The 12,069-nt window shown below is 37.5% G+C and overlaps 1 non-coding gene across 1 annotated transcript; it reads left to right on the top strand.

Annotated features, from left to right (window-relative positions):
* Positions 1 to 9,132: 9,132 nt before the first annotated feature.
* TRNAR-ACG (transfer RNA arginine (anticodon ACG)) lies at positions 9,133 to 9,204 on the top strand. Its single transcript has one exon. It is a non-coding gene; the product is annotated as a tRNA-Arg (tRNA).
* Positions 9,205 to 12,069: the final 2,865 nt, after the last annotated feature.

Below are 12,069 nucleotides of genomic sequence, written 5' to 3' on the forward strand. Positions count from 1 at the left end.
ACACACCTAGACAGCATATTAAAAAGCAGAGACATTAATTTGCCAACAAAGGTGTGTACAGTCAAAGCTTTGGTTTTTCTAGTAGTCATGTATAGATGTGAGAGTTGGACTATAAAGAAAGCTGAGCACTGAAGAATTGATGCTTTTGAGCTGTGGTATTGGAAAAGACTTTTGATAGTCCCTTGGACTGCAAGGAGATCAAACCAAACAATCCTAAAGGAAATCAGTCCTGAATATTCATTGGAAGGGCTGATGCTGAAGCTGAAACTCCGATCCTTTGGCCACCTGATGCAAAGAACTGGCTCATTGGAAAAGACCCTGATGCTGGGAAAGACTGAAAGCAGGAGGAGAAGGGGATGACAGAGAACGAGATGGTTGGATGGCATCACCGAGTCGATGGACAAGAGTTTGACCAAGCTTAGGGAGTTGGTGATGGACAGGGAATCCTGGCATTTTGCAGTCCATGGAGTCACAAAGAGTCGGACACAACTAAGTGACTGAACTGAACTGATTCTCATTCATTTTAGTTTACTGATTCCTAAAATATTGATGTTCACTCTTGGCATCTCTTGCTTGACCACATCCAATTTACTTTGATTCATGCACCCAATGTTCCAGGTTCATATGCAATATTGTTCTTTACAGCATCAAACTTACTTTCACCACCAGATACATACGCAACTGGACAATGTTTCCACTTTGGCCCAGCCTCTTCATTCTTTCTGGAGCTATTTCTTCGCTCTTTCCCAGTAGTATATTGGACACCTACCAACCTGGGGGGCTCATCTTTCGGTGTCCTATCTTTTTGCCTTTTCATACGGGGGTTCTCAAGGCAAGAATACTGAAGTGGTTTGCCATTCCCTCCTCCAGTGGACCATGTTTTGTCAGAACTCTCTCCACCATGACTTGTCCAACTTGTGTGGCCCTGCATGGCATGGCTCATAGCTTCATTGAGTTACACAAGGCTCTTATCCACGTGATCATTTTGGTTAGTTTTCTGTGATTGTGATTTTTGTTATGAAGACTCTACGATTGTGGTTTTTTCTGCTTCTGCTTGTCTTCTGATGGATGGGGATAAGAGGCTTCTGCAAGCTTCCTGATGGGAGAGGCTGGTTGTGGGGGAAACTGGGTCTTGCTCTGGTGGACAGGGTCAGTAAATCTTTAATCCAATTTTCTGCTGATGAGAGGGGTTGTGCTCCCTTCCTATTAGTTGTTTGGCCTAAGGTGGCCCAGTCCTGGAGTCTACAGGCTCTATGGTAGTGCTAAAGGTGACCTCCCAAGGGACTTATGCTATCATGTGTCACCCAGGACTGCTGCCAGTGCCCCTGTCCCCATGGCAGACCAATGTCAACCCATGCTTCACAGAAGACCCTCAAACACTCATAGGCAGGTATGACCCAGTCTCCTGCAGAGTCACTGCTCCTTTCACACAAGGTTTTGTTTGTGCCTTCCAAATGTCTGTTTCCCCCAGTCCTGTAGAAGTTCTGTAATCAAATCCCACTGACATTCAAAAGTTAGATTACCTGAGGATTCCTAGTCCCTTTGCCCTGAGGATTCCCAGGTTGGGAAGTCAGATGTGGGTCCTAGAATCTTTGCAACAGTGCAAGAACTTCTTTGGTATAATTGCTCTCCAGTTTGTGGGTCACCCACCTGGTAGCTCTATGGTAGGATTACAGGCTCTTATTTTAGGGCTAATGACTGAAGTTGATGAATCACAAGCTGGAATCAAGATTGATGGGAGAAATGTCAACAACCTCAGATATGCAGAAGGTACCACCCTAGTGGCAGAAAGCTAAGCAGAAATAAAGACTCTCTTGATGATGGTGAAAGAGGAGAGTGAAAAAGCTGGCTTAAAACTCATCATTCAAAAACCTAAGATCAAGGCATCTGGTCCCATCACTTCATGGCAAATAGATGGGGAAACAATGGAAACAGTGGCAAATTTTATTTTCTTGGGCTCCAAAATCACTTCAGAAGGTAACTGAAGCCAAGAAATTAAAAGATGCTTGCTCTTTGGAAGAAAGGTTATGACAAGCTTAGACAGCATATTAAAAAGCAGAGATACCACTTTGCCAACAAAGGTACACATGTTCAAAGCTACCATTTTTTCAGTAGTCATATACAGATGTGAGAGTGGGACCATAAAGAATGCTGAGCATCAAAGAATTGATGCTTTTGAACTGTGGTGTTGGAGAGGACTCTTGAGAGTCCCTAGGACAGCAAGGAGATCAAACCAGTCCATCCTAAAGGAAATCAGTCCTGAATATTCATTGGAAGGACTGATGCTGAAGCTGAAGCCCTAGTATTTTGGCTACCTGATGTGAAGAGGCAACTCATTGGAAAAGACCCTGATGCTAGGAAAGACTGAGGGCAAGAGGAGAAGGGGGCAGCAGAGGATGAGATGGTTGAATGACATCATCGACTCAAAGGACATGAGTTTGAGCAAACTCAGGGAGATAGTGAAGGACAGAGGAACTTTGTGTGCTGTCCTCTGTGGTGTCCCAAAGAGTTGGACACAGCTTAGTGATTGAACAACAACAATAATAAATATAAATCTGTATGCAATCGCCATGTATAATAATAGTATTTATTAATCAATGCGCAATGCTCCTGAAAAATTAAAAGCATTTGGCTTTTAATCTTTTCTTTCCTTTTTTTTCCTTAAATCTTAATATCTGAGTTGCTATATTGAATATCATAAAAAAAATTGAAGAGAATTTGGACTACTTCTTTTTTCATTTGTAATGTTATTTGCATTTTGATAGATTTATCTTAGGACAAATAATTTAAATGTTTCATGTAACAAATATATAAATACATAGCAGTAGAAATTAATAACACATTTTAAAATCCTATACATAATATATTCTCTTTTAAGACTGCTTCCAAATTTATTCTATGAGGCCAGCATTACCTTGATACCAAAATCAGACAAAAACATAAGTAGGAAAATTAGAGGTCATTATTCATTGACCTAGATGCAAAAATCCTCAGCAACATATTAGCAAACTGAATTCAACAATACATTAAAAATATCACAGACCACGGTCAACTGGGATGGATCCAGGAATGTAAGAATGGATCAGTATCAGCAAATTGATAAATATGAAAAACCACATTAACAAAATAAAGAATAAAAATCATATAATCATCTCAATAGATGAAGAAAAAGAAAACTCTTGACAAAATTCAACATCTATTTATGATAAAAACTTTCAACAAAGTGGATATAGAGGGAACATACCTTAATATAAAAAAGGTCATATATGACAAACTCACAGCTAACAACATACTCAATGGTGAAAAGCTGAAAGCATTTCTGGTAAGGTCAGGAACTAGACCAAGATAACCTATATTGCCTCTTTTATTCAATACATTGCTGAAAGTCCCAGCCATAACAATGAGAAAAGAAAAAGAAATAAAATGCATCCACATTGGAAAAGGATAAATAAAACTGTCACAGTTTGCAGATGGCATGATACTATCTATAGAACACTCTAAAGATTCTACAAAAAAAAAAAAAAAAAAAAAAAAATAGAACTAATAAAGAAGTCCAGTAAAGTTGCAGGATGCAAAAGTAGTAAGCAGAAATATTGTATTTCTACACACTAGCAATGGATTAACAGGAAGAGAAATTAAGGAAATAATCTATTTACAATTGTATCTAATATAGTACTAAGCAATAAATTTAAGCAAGGAGGTGAAAGATGCAGACTCTGAAAAATACATAATGTGGTAAAAGAAATTAAAGACACAAATAAATGGAAAGATATAATATGCTTATGGGCTGGAAGAATTAATATTGTTAAAATATCCATACTACCCAAATCAATCTACAGATTCAATGCTATTGCTATCATAATACAAATGGTAGTTTTCACAGACTGAAAATATATAATCCTAAAATTTGTCTGGAACCAGAACCACCAAAGACCCCAAATAGCCAAAGCTATCTTTAGAAATAAGAACAAAGCTGAAGGTATCACATGCCATCATTTAAAAGTATCCTACAAAGCTAGAGTAATCAAAACAATATGGTGCTGGCATGAAACAGACATCTTGAACAACAGAACAGAATGGGTGCACGCATGTTAAGTCACTTCAGTTGTGTCTGGCTCTGTGCACACTGATGCACTGTAATCCTCCAAGTTCCTCTGTCTGTGGGGATTCTCCAGGCAAGAATACTGGAGTGGGTTGCCATGCCCTCCTCCAGGGGATCTACTTGACCCTGGGATCAAATCCACGTCTCATGTCTCCTGCACTGGCAGGTGGGTTCTTTACCACTAGAGCCACCTGGAAAGCCACAGCACAGAAGAGATAATCTCAAGAAGAACTCATACTTATATGGGCAATTGGTCTATAACAAAAAGTGCAAGAACATATAATAGGGGAAAGGCAGCCTCTTCAGTAAGTGATGTTGAGAAACTGGAAAGCAATGTGAAAAAGAATGAAACTGAGCCACTTTCTTACACCATATACGAAAATAAACTCAAAATGGATTAAAGACTTAAATTTAAGACCCCAAATCATAAAACTCCTAGAAGAAAACATAGCCAGTATGTGTTCTGGTATAACTCTACATAGTATTTTTCTGGTATGTCTCCTCTGGTAATGTACACACAAATAAAAACAAACAAATGGGACTACATCAAACTAAAAAGTTTTGATACTTCAAAATGATTCATCTTGTAGGGGTTAATATCATATATATATATATATGTATATGTATATATGTATATATATAAAGAACTTATATAATGCCATAACAAAAATTATTAAAAATGGGAAAAGAACCTGAAGAAAAAAACAAATTTTTCCAAGTGAGATGTAAAGATGGCCAACAGACACACAAAAAGCTACTCAACATCCCTAATCATCAGGGAAACACAAATGAAAACTACAATGACATATCATCTCACACCTGTCAGAATGGCTATCATCAAAAAGAAAGCAAATAAAACAGACATAGGTAATGGTGTAGAGAAAAGGGAACCTTCATATACTGTGGTGAAAATGTAAATTTGTACAGTTATCACAGAAACATTATTGGACATTCCTCAAATAATTAGAAACAGAACTGTCATATGATTTAACAACTCCATTTCCCAGTATTTAAGTGAAGAAAACGATCATTCTAATTTGAAAAGATAAATGCACTCAGAAGTAGATTCATACACACAGAGAAATTGTTGGATGTCAGAAAGGAGTTGCATACGAGGTTGGGTGAAATAGCTAAATGGGATTAAGAAGTATGAACTTCCAGTTGTAAAATAAATCAATCACAAAGATATATTGTATAGTATAAGGAATATGTGTGTGCTTAGTCACTCAGTCGTGTCCGACTCTTTGCGACCCCATGGACTGTAGCCTGCCAGGTTCCTCTGTCCATGGGGATTCTCTAGGCAAGAATGCTGGAGTGGGTTCCCATGCCTTCCTCCAGGGGATATTCTTGACCCAGGGATTGAACCCAGGTCTCCCACAGGGCAGGCAGGTTATCATCTGAGCCACCATGGAAGCCCAGTATAAGGAATATGGTCAATAATAATGCAACAACTTTGTACAGGAACAGATGTTTACTAGACTTATCAGGGTGATCGTTTTGTAATGTATTTAAATGTTGAATCACTAAGCTGAATACTTGAAGTTAACATAATATTGTACATAAGCTATATTTCAATTAAACAACTAAAATGAAAAATTAAACAATTCTTGCAGAATTAATAAATGAACATTTAATTATATAATCTAAATAAAAATATAAGTCAAGGGGTTAACAATGGAATTAATATAGCTTTTAGCTAGTTACTTTTATAGTCACAAAATTTAGTATCAGCACTGCATTAGAGTTGCAGCAGGAAATCAATGAAATGGATATACAAATCAATATACACCCAAAGAAAACAATCTGACCCCAAATAAATTGTGTCTCACGATGTGGAGGCAAATTTTGTTTTGCCATAGTATAGTAGCACTTCTGGGTGCAAATCTGGATCTCAAGATGCTTGCAATAATCAAATATATGTATATACTTGGGTATGTTAAATGCATTTACAATACCCATATATCCTTGGCCATCATTTAGGTGTAGAAATAGTAAAAGATATAAAGATGCTGATCTAAATTAGTACAGGAAATAACAGTACATTCCTCCTACATTCAAAAGAAATGTATCACACATTCATCTTTCACATGTCCCTTCCTTTCAAATCTGAGTACTAAATATTTTTTTCAAATGTCATTTGTCACCATTAAGAATCAATTTGGTTTAACTTTTTATTGCTTTTATGGAAAGAGTCTCAAATATGGTAAGTAATGGAAAGAAATAGTCAGTGCCAAAGGGTTAGTTATTCTGAATGGATTTTATTGTAATAGCATCCACAAATGTATATATCTAGCTTTAAAACTAATAACTGAAGCACATCATTTAAAATGTTTCAGTTCTGAGACAGCAATGAAAAAAAAAGAATTCAAATTACTCCAAGTAAAAGTAATTTTTCTTGAAGTTAGGTATATATTAGCAAAACAACTCTAGGCAAGTCTAAATGGGAAAAATACTCAAATAGGGAAAAGGCAACTGAATTTTTTTCTGAATTTATCAGGATACACCTTTTGTGTTTGATAGTGTTAAAAGGACAGTAACGGTCAGTTAACTACCAAATTGAACTGACAGCATTTCCATTTGGACACAAGTGATGAACTATAATTACTTGCTCTTAACTTCCCTACTCTTAGTTAATACTGCTTTACAGTGGGTGGCAGGGTAGAGGAAAATTATATTACTATATAAACATCTTGGGCTTCTCTGGTACTGCAGATGGTAAAGAATCTGCCTTCAGTGGGGGAGATCTGGGTTCGATCCCTGGGCTGGGAAGACCCCTTGGAGAAGGGAACGGCTACCCTCTCCACTATTCTTGCCTGGAGAATTCCATGGACAGAGGAGAGCACTGATTCATAACTTACTCTACCTGGAATGGAGTCTAGGCACCTTTTTGATGGCAGCTTTCTTTGATTATCTACCTTTTTTTTTGAGCTCTTTGTGATTGAATTTTGTATTGTATTTTTGTTTAACCTTTCACTTCTCCCAAGGATTTGGGTCATGTTTGAGATGGTCACAGAAGCCTTTTCTGTCCGTAAATGATGCTAGTTCTGTTACTTTCACACCCAGCAGTGGAATCTGCTGTGTAACTGGCTAGACCAATACACTGTAGTTATATTTATCAGATTCATTTAGCCTTTGTTTTCCATGTTCTGTGGGTTATATTTTTCTCAGACTATATATTAGACTGAATAAAACCCTTATATGACTTAAAATTCCCTATACATTTCTGAACACTTTGCACCATAGAGTAGAGGATGCTTTGGGTGAGGTCAACCCTTGAATCAAGTTAATTTCCAATTCTTTTGTAAATTGGACCAGGGGATCTTTTTATTATCAAAAGAAGGAAAAAATCTGTATTAATGAATTTGATATTTTGTTCTCTCATATTTAGTTTGAATATTAAAAACATGTGTTTTCCCCAAGACTGTGACTTTTTCAATGCAAACAATTTTTTTTCATAGTTTGTGCCTCCCCTAAAATTTAGTATTAAACTTCACACATAGTAGAGAACTAATAAAACAGTTAATGAATTTCTGTAATGTTGCTGCTGCTAAGTCACTTCAGTTGTGTCCGACTCTGTGCGACCCCATCGACGGCAGCCCATTAGGCTCCACCGTCCCTGGGATTCTCCAGGCAGGAACACTGGAGTGGGTTGCCATTTCCTTCTCCAATGCATGAAAGTGAAAAGTGAAAGGGAATTGGCTCAGTCGTGTCCGACTCTTAGCGACCCCATGGACTGCAGCCTACCAGGCTCCTCTGTCCATGGATTTTCCAGGCAAGAGTACTGGAATGGGATGCCATTGCCTTCTCCATCTGTAATGTTACTCTAATATAAACAAATCTAGCACCTCTGGTAAAACAAAAGTCTATTTTTTAATTTCCTACAACTTACAGTTTAAAAGTTAGAGTTCTTCAGATCAATTCATTAATATGTTGCACTGATATTTGAAACAGAGGATGGAGAATTCAAGATAAGCAATGATTTTCCTAAGTATGCCACATACATTTTTGTTGATTATGGTATCTTTACCTTATTACTGTGGATATTAGTGATAGCATATCCATTAGATATAATACATGCAAACATTAGATTTTTGATCTACTTAGTCAGTAAGTTGAAATACAGTAGTGTTGTTTTCTATTCCTCATTTATATCACAAATTACCTGAAGTGTGATCTGTACATAGACATATGAATTTTCAAGTTTCCATAAGATGCAACTGGATTCTCAAATAGTGCAAACAATTTTTAAAAACCAGTTTAGAATGTAACATATTACTCATAAGGTACAATCAATTAGGAATAGTAGACAACCAAAGTAAGATATGGGCTTCCCTGATGGCTCAGAGGTTAAAAGAATCTGCCTGTAATGTGAGAGACGCCAGTTCAATCCCTGGGTCAGGAAGATCCCCTGGAGAAGAGAATGGCTACCCACTCCAGTATTCTTGCCTGGAGAATTCCATGGACAGAGGAGCCTGGTGGGTTAGAATCCAAAGGGTCACAAAGATTGGACATAACTGAGGGACTAACAAAAACAACAAAAAAGTAAGCTGTAAATACTTCACATTTTAACTGAATGATATAAACCTCGGGCACTAGCTAGTGCGTGACAAACTCTAACATGATTTTGAATAACTAGAAATATAAATGGGAAAATAGGGATGGCTGAATCAAGGTGTTGAATGTTAATGTTCTCCATTCAATAAACTTAACTGCTTCTTTACCACTTTATGAACTAAATATATTTTCTGACTATCATAAAGGTTTACTTCTTATCTACAGAATAAATTTATAATAGTTACTAGTATTTTTGCTAATATTATAATTAATAATTAAGACATTAAAGTAATGTTAAAACTTGATACAATCCCTTGAAGCTAATGTTAAAAGCATGAGTAGTCTTTGAATAATGTTACCCAGTAATGTTGAGTTTTCTAAATTAACATTTATTTTTAAAAATATTCCTGTAAAATAACTCCATTTTAAACACCTAAAAACAACTATTTTTCTTAAACTATTCACTATCTAGGATTTCCCTGGTAGCTCAGATGGTAAAGCTTCTGCCTACGATGCAGGAGACCCAGGTTCGATCCCTGGGTTGGAAAGATCCTCTGGAGAAGGAAATGGCAACCCACACCAGTACTCTTGCCTGGAAAATCCCATGGATGGAGGAGCGTGATAGGCTACAGCCCATGGGGTTGCAAAGAGTCGGACACGACTGAGCAACTTCACATTCATTATCTATTTCTATAATTTACTGTACTAGGCATGATACCATTCACAAGAGCAGGAATGACTATGCTATTGCAGAATTTGAAATTAAAGCTGGAAATACCAATGTTCAGTTCAGTTCAGTTGCTCAGTTATGTCCAACTCTTTGCGACCCCATGAAACACAGCACACCAGGCCTCCCTGTATATCACCAACTCCCGGAGTTCACCCAAACTCATGTCCATTAAGTTGGTGAAGCCATCCAACCACCTCATTCTCTGTCGTCCCCTTCTCCTCCTGCCCTCAATCTTTCCCAGCATCAAGGTCTTTTCAAATGAGTCAGCTCTTCGCATCAGGTGGACAAAGTATTGGAGTTTCAGCTTCAACATCAGTCCTTCCAATGAACACCCAATGATCTCCTTTAGGATGGACTGGTTGGATCTCCTTGCAGTCCAAGGGACTCTCAAGAGTCTTCTCCAACACCACAGTTCAAAAGCATCAATTCTTCGGCACTCAGCTTTCTTTATAGTCCAGCTGTCACATCCATACATGACTACTGGAAAAACCATAGCCTTGACTAGATGGACCTTTGTTGACAAAGTAATATCTATGCATTTTAATATGCTGTCTAGGTTGGTCATAACTTTCTTTCCAAGGAGTAAGTGTCTTTTAATTTCATGGCTGCAGTCACCATCTGCAGTGATTTTGGAGCCCCCAAAAATAAAGTCAGCCACTGTTTCCCCATCTATTTGCCATGAAGTGATGGGACTGGATCCTGTGATCTTAGTTTTCTGAATGCTGAGCTTTAAGCCAACTTTTTGAGTAAACAAACATTAAAAATCAACAAAACCCAGAATTAGCATTGAATGAAAGTAGTGTCTTTAAGTATCCCACTGATATCCTTTTGCACCTTTCTTACAATTCTTATTATTCATTTCATACTATTAAAACTTTTACTACATTTTAAACTTCTAGAAGTTAAAACTTACACTTGATGTACTTAGCATGAGGTATCAATCAAAGCAATCATATAGCAGCAGGCTCAACAAATATTTTTCTGATAAGTGAATGATTTTTAAATTAAAAAAGTCACACTTCCGGTGGGAAACAAATGATGGAAGTGTCAGGAATATAACATTTCTTTTCTTACAAAGACATGTGGGGATTTTCTTTCCTTTTGGAAGGTTTGAAGGGGAAACTTAATTCCAAATTTATTGGGTCCAAATTAAAAAAAAAATGAGTGTTTGGATGAGTACATCTGTTGTGTGCTGAGGATGAAGAGTAGAAGGTAAGCATGGTGATTAGAAAAAAGAAATTAATAACTATTATTACATCATAGACAATGGCAAGGAGAAAAAAGAAAGTCTTCTTAAGTGAATAATGCAAAGAAATAGAGAAAAACAATATAATGGGAAAGACTAGAGAGATCTCTTCAATAAAATTGGAGATACCAAGAAAACATTTCATGCAAAGATGGGCACAATAAATGACAGAAATGACAAGAACCTAAGAGAAGCTGAAGCGATTAACAAGAGATGACAAGAATATATAGAACTATACAACAAAGGTCATAATGACTAGGAAAATCACGATGGTGTGGTCACTCACCTACAGCCAAACATCCTGGAATATGAAGTCAAGTGGGCTTTAGGAAGCATTACTACAAAGCTAGTGGAGGTGATGGAATTCCAGCTGAGCTATTTCAAATCCTGAAAGATGATGCAGTTAAAGTGCTGCATTCAATATGTGAGCACACTTGGAAAACTCAGTAGTGGCCACAGGACAAGAAAAAGTCAGTTTTCATTCTAATCCCAAAGAAAGGCAATGTCAAAGAAAACTAAACTGTCAGACAATTGAGCTCTTTTCACATGCTAACAAGGTAATGCTTAAAATCCTTCAAGCTAGGCTTCAACAATATGTTAAACAAGAACTTCCAGATGTACAAGTAGGATTTAGAAAAAGCAAAGGAACCAGAGACCAAATTCCCAACACCCACTGGATCATAGAAAAAGCAAAGGGATTCCAGAAAAGCATCTACTTATGTTTCATTGACTATGCTAAAGCCTTTGACTGTGTGGATCACAACAAACTGTGGAAAATTCTTAAAGAGATGGCAATACCAGACCACCTTAGTCTCCTACTGCTGCTGCTATTGCTGCTAAGTTGCTTCAGTCGTGTCCATCTCTGTGCGACCCCATAGATGGCAGCCCACCAGGTTCCCCCATCCCTGGGATTCTCCAGGCAAGAACACTGGAGTGGGTTGCCATTTCCTCCTCCAATGCATGAAAGTGAAAAGTGAAAGTGAGGTTGCTCAGTCATGTCCTACTCTTAGCGACCCCATGGACTGCAGCCTACCAGGCTCCTCCATCCATGGGATTCCCCAGGCAAGAGTACTGGAGTGAGGTGCCATTGCCTTCTCTGTTAGTTTCTTGAGAATCCTGTATGCAGGTCAAGAAGCAACAGTTTGAACTGGTCATGGAACAATGGACTGGTTCAAAATTGGGAAAGGAGTACCTCAAGGCTGTACATTGTCACCCTGTTTATTTAACTTATATGCAGAGTGCATCATGAGAAATGCAGGGCTGGAGGAATCATAAGCTGGAATCAAGATTTCTGGGAGAAATATCAACAACTTCAGATATGCAGATAATACCATCCTATTGGCAAAAAGCAAAGAGGAACTAAAAAGCCTCTTGATGAGCATGAAAGAGAGTGAAAAAGCTGGCTTAAAACTCAATATTCAAAAAACTAAAATCTTG

Source organism: Bos mutus, chromosome 4 (assembly GCF_027580195.1).
Source record: "Bos mutus isolate GX-2022 chromosome 4, NWIPB_WYAK_1.1, whole genome shotgun sequence".
NCBI lineage: Eukaryota > Metazoa > Chordata > Mammalia > Artiodactyla > Bovidae > Bos > Bos mutus.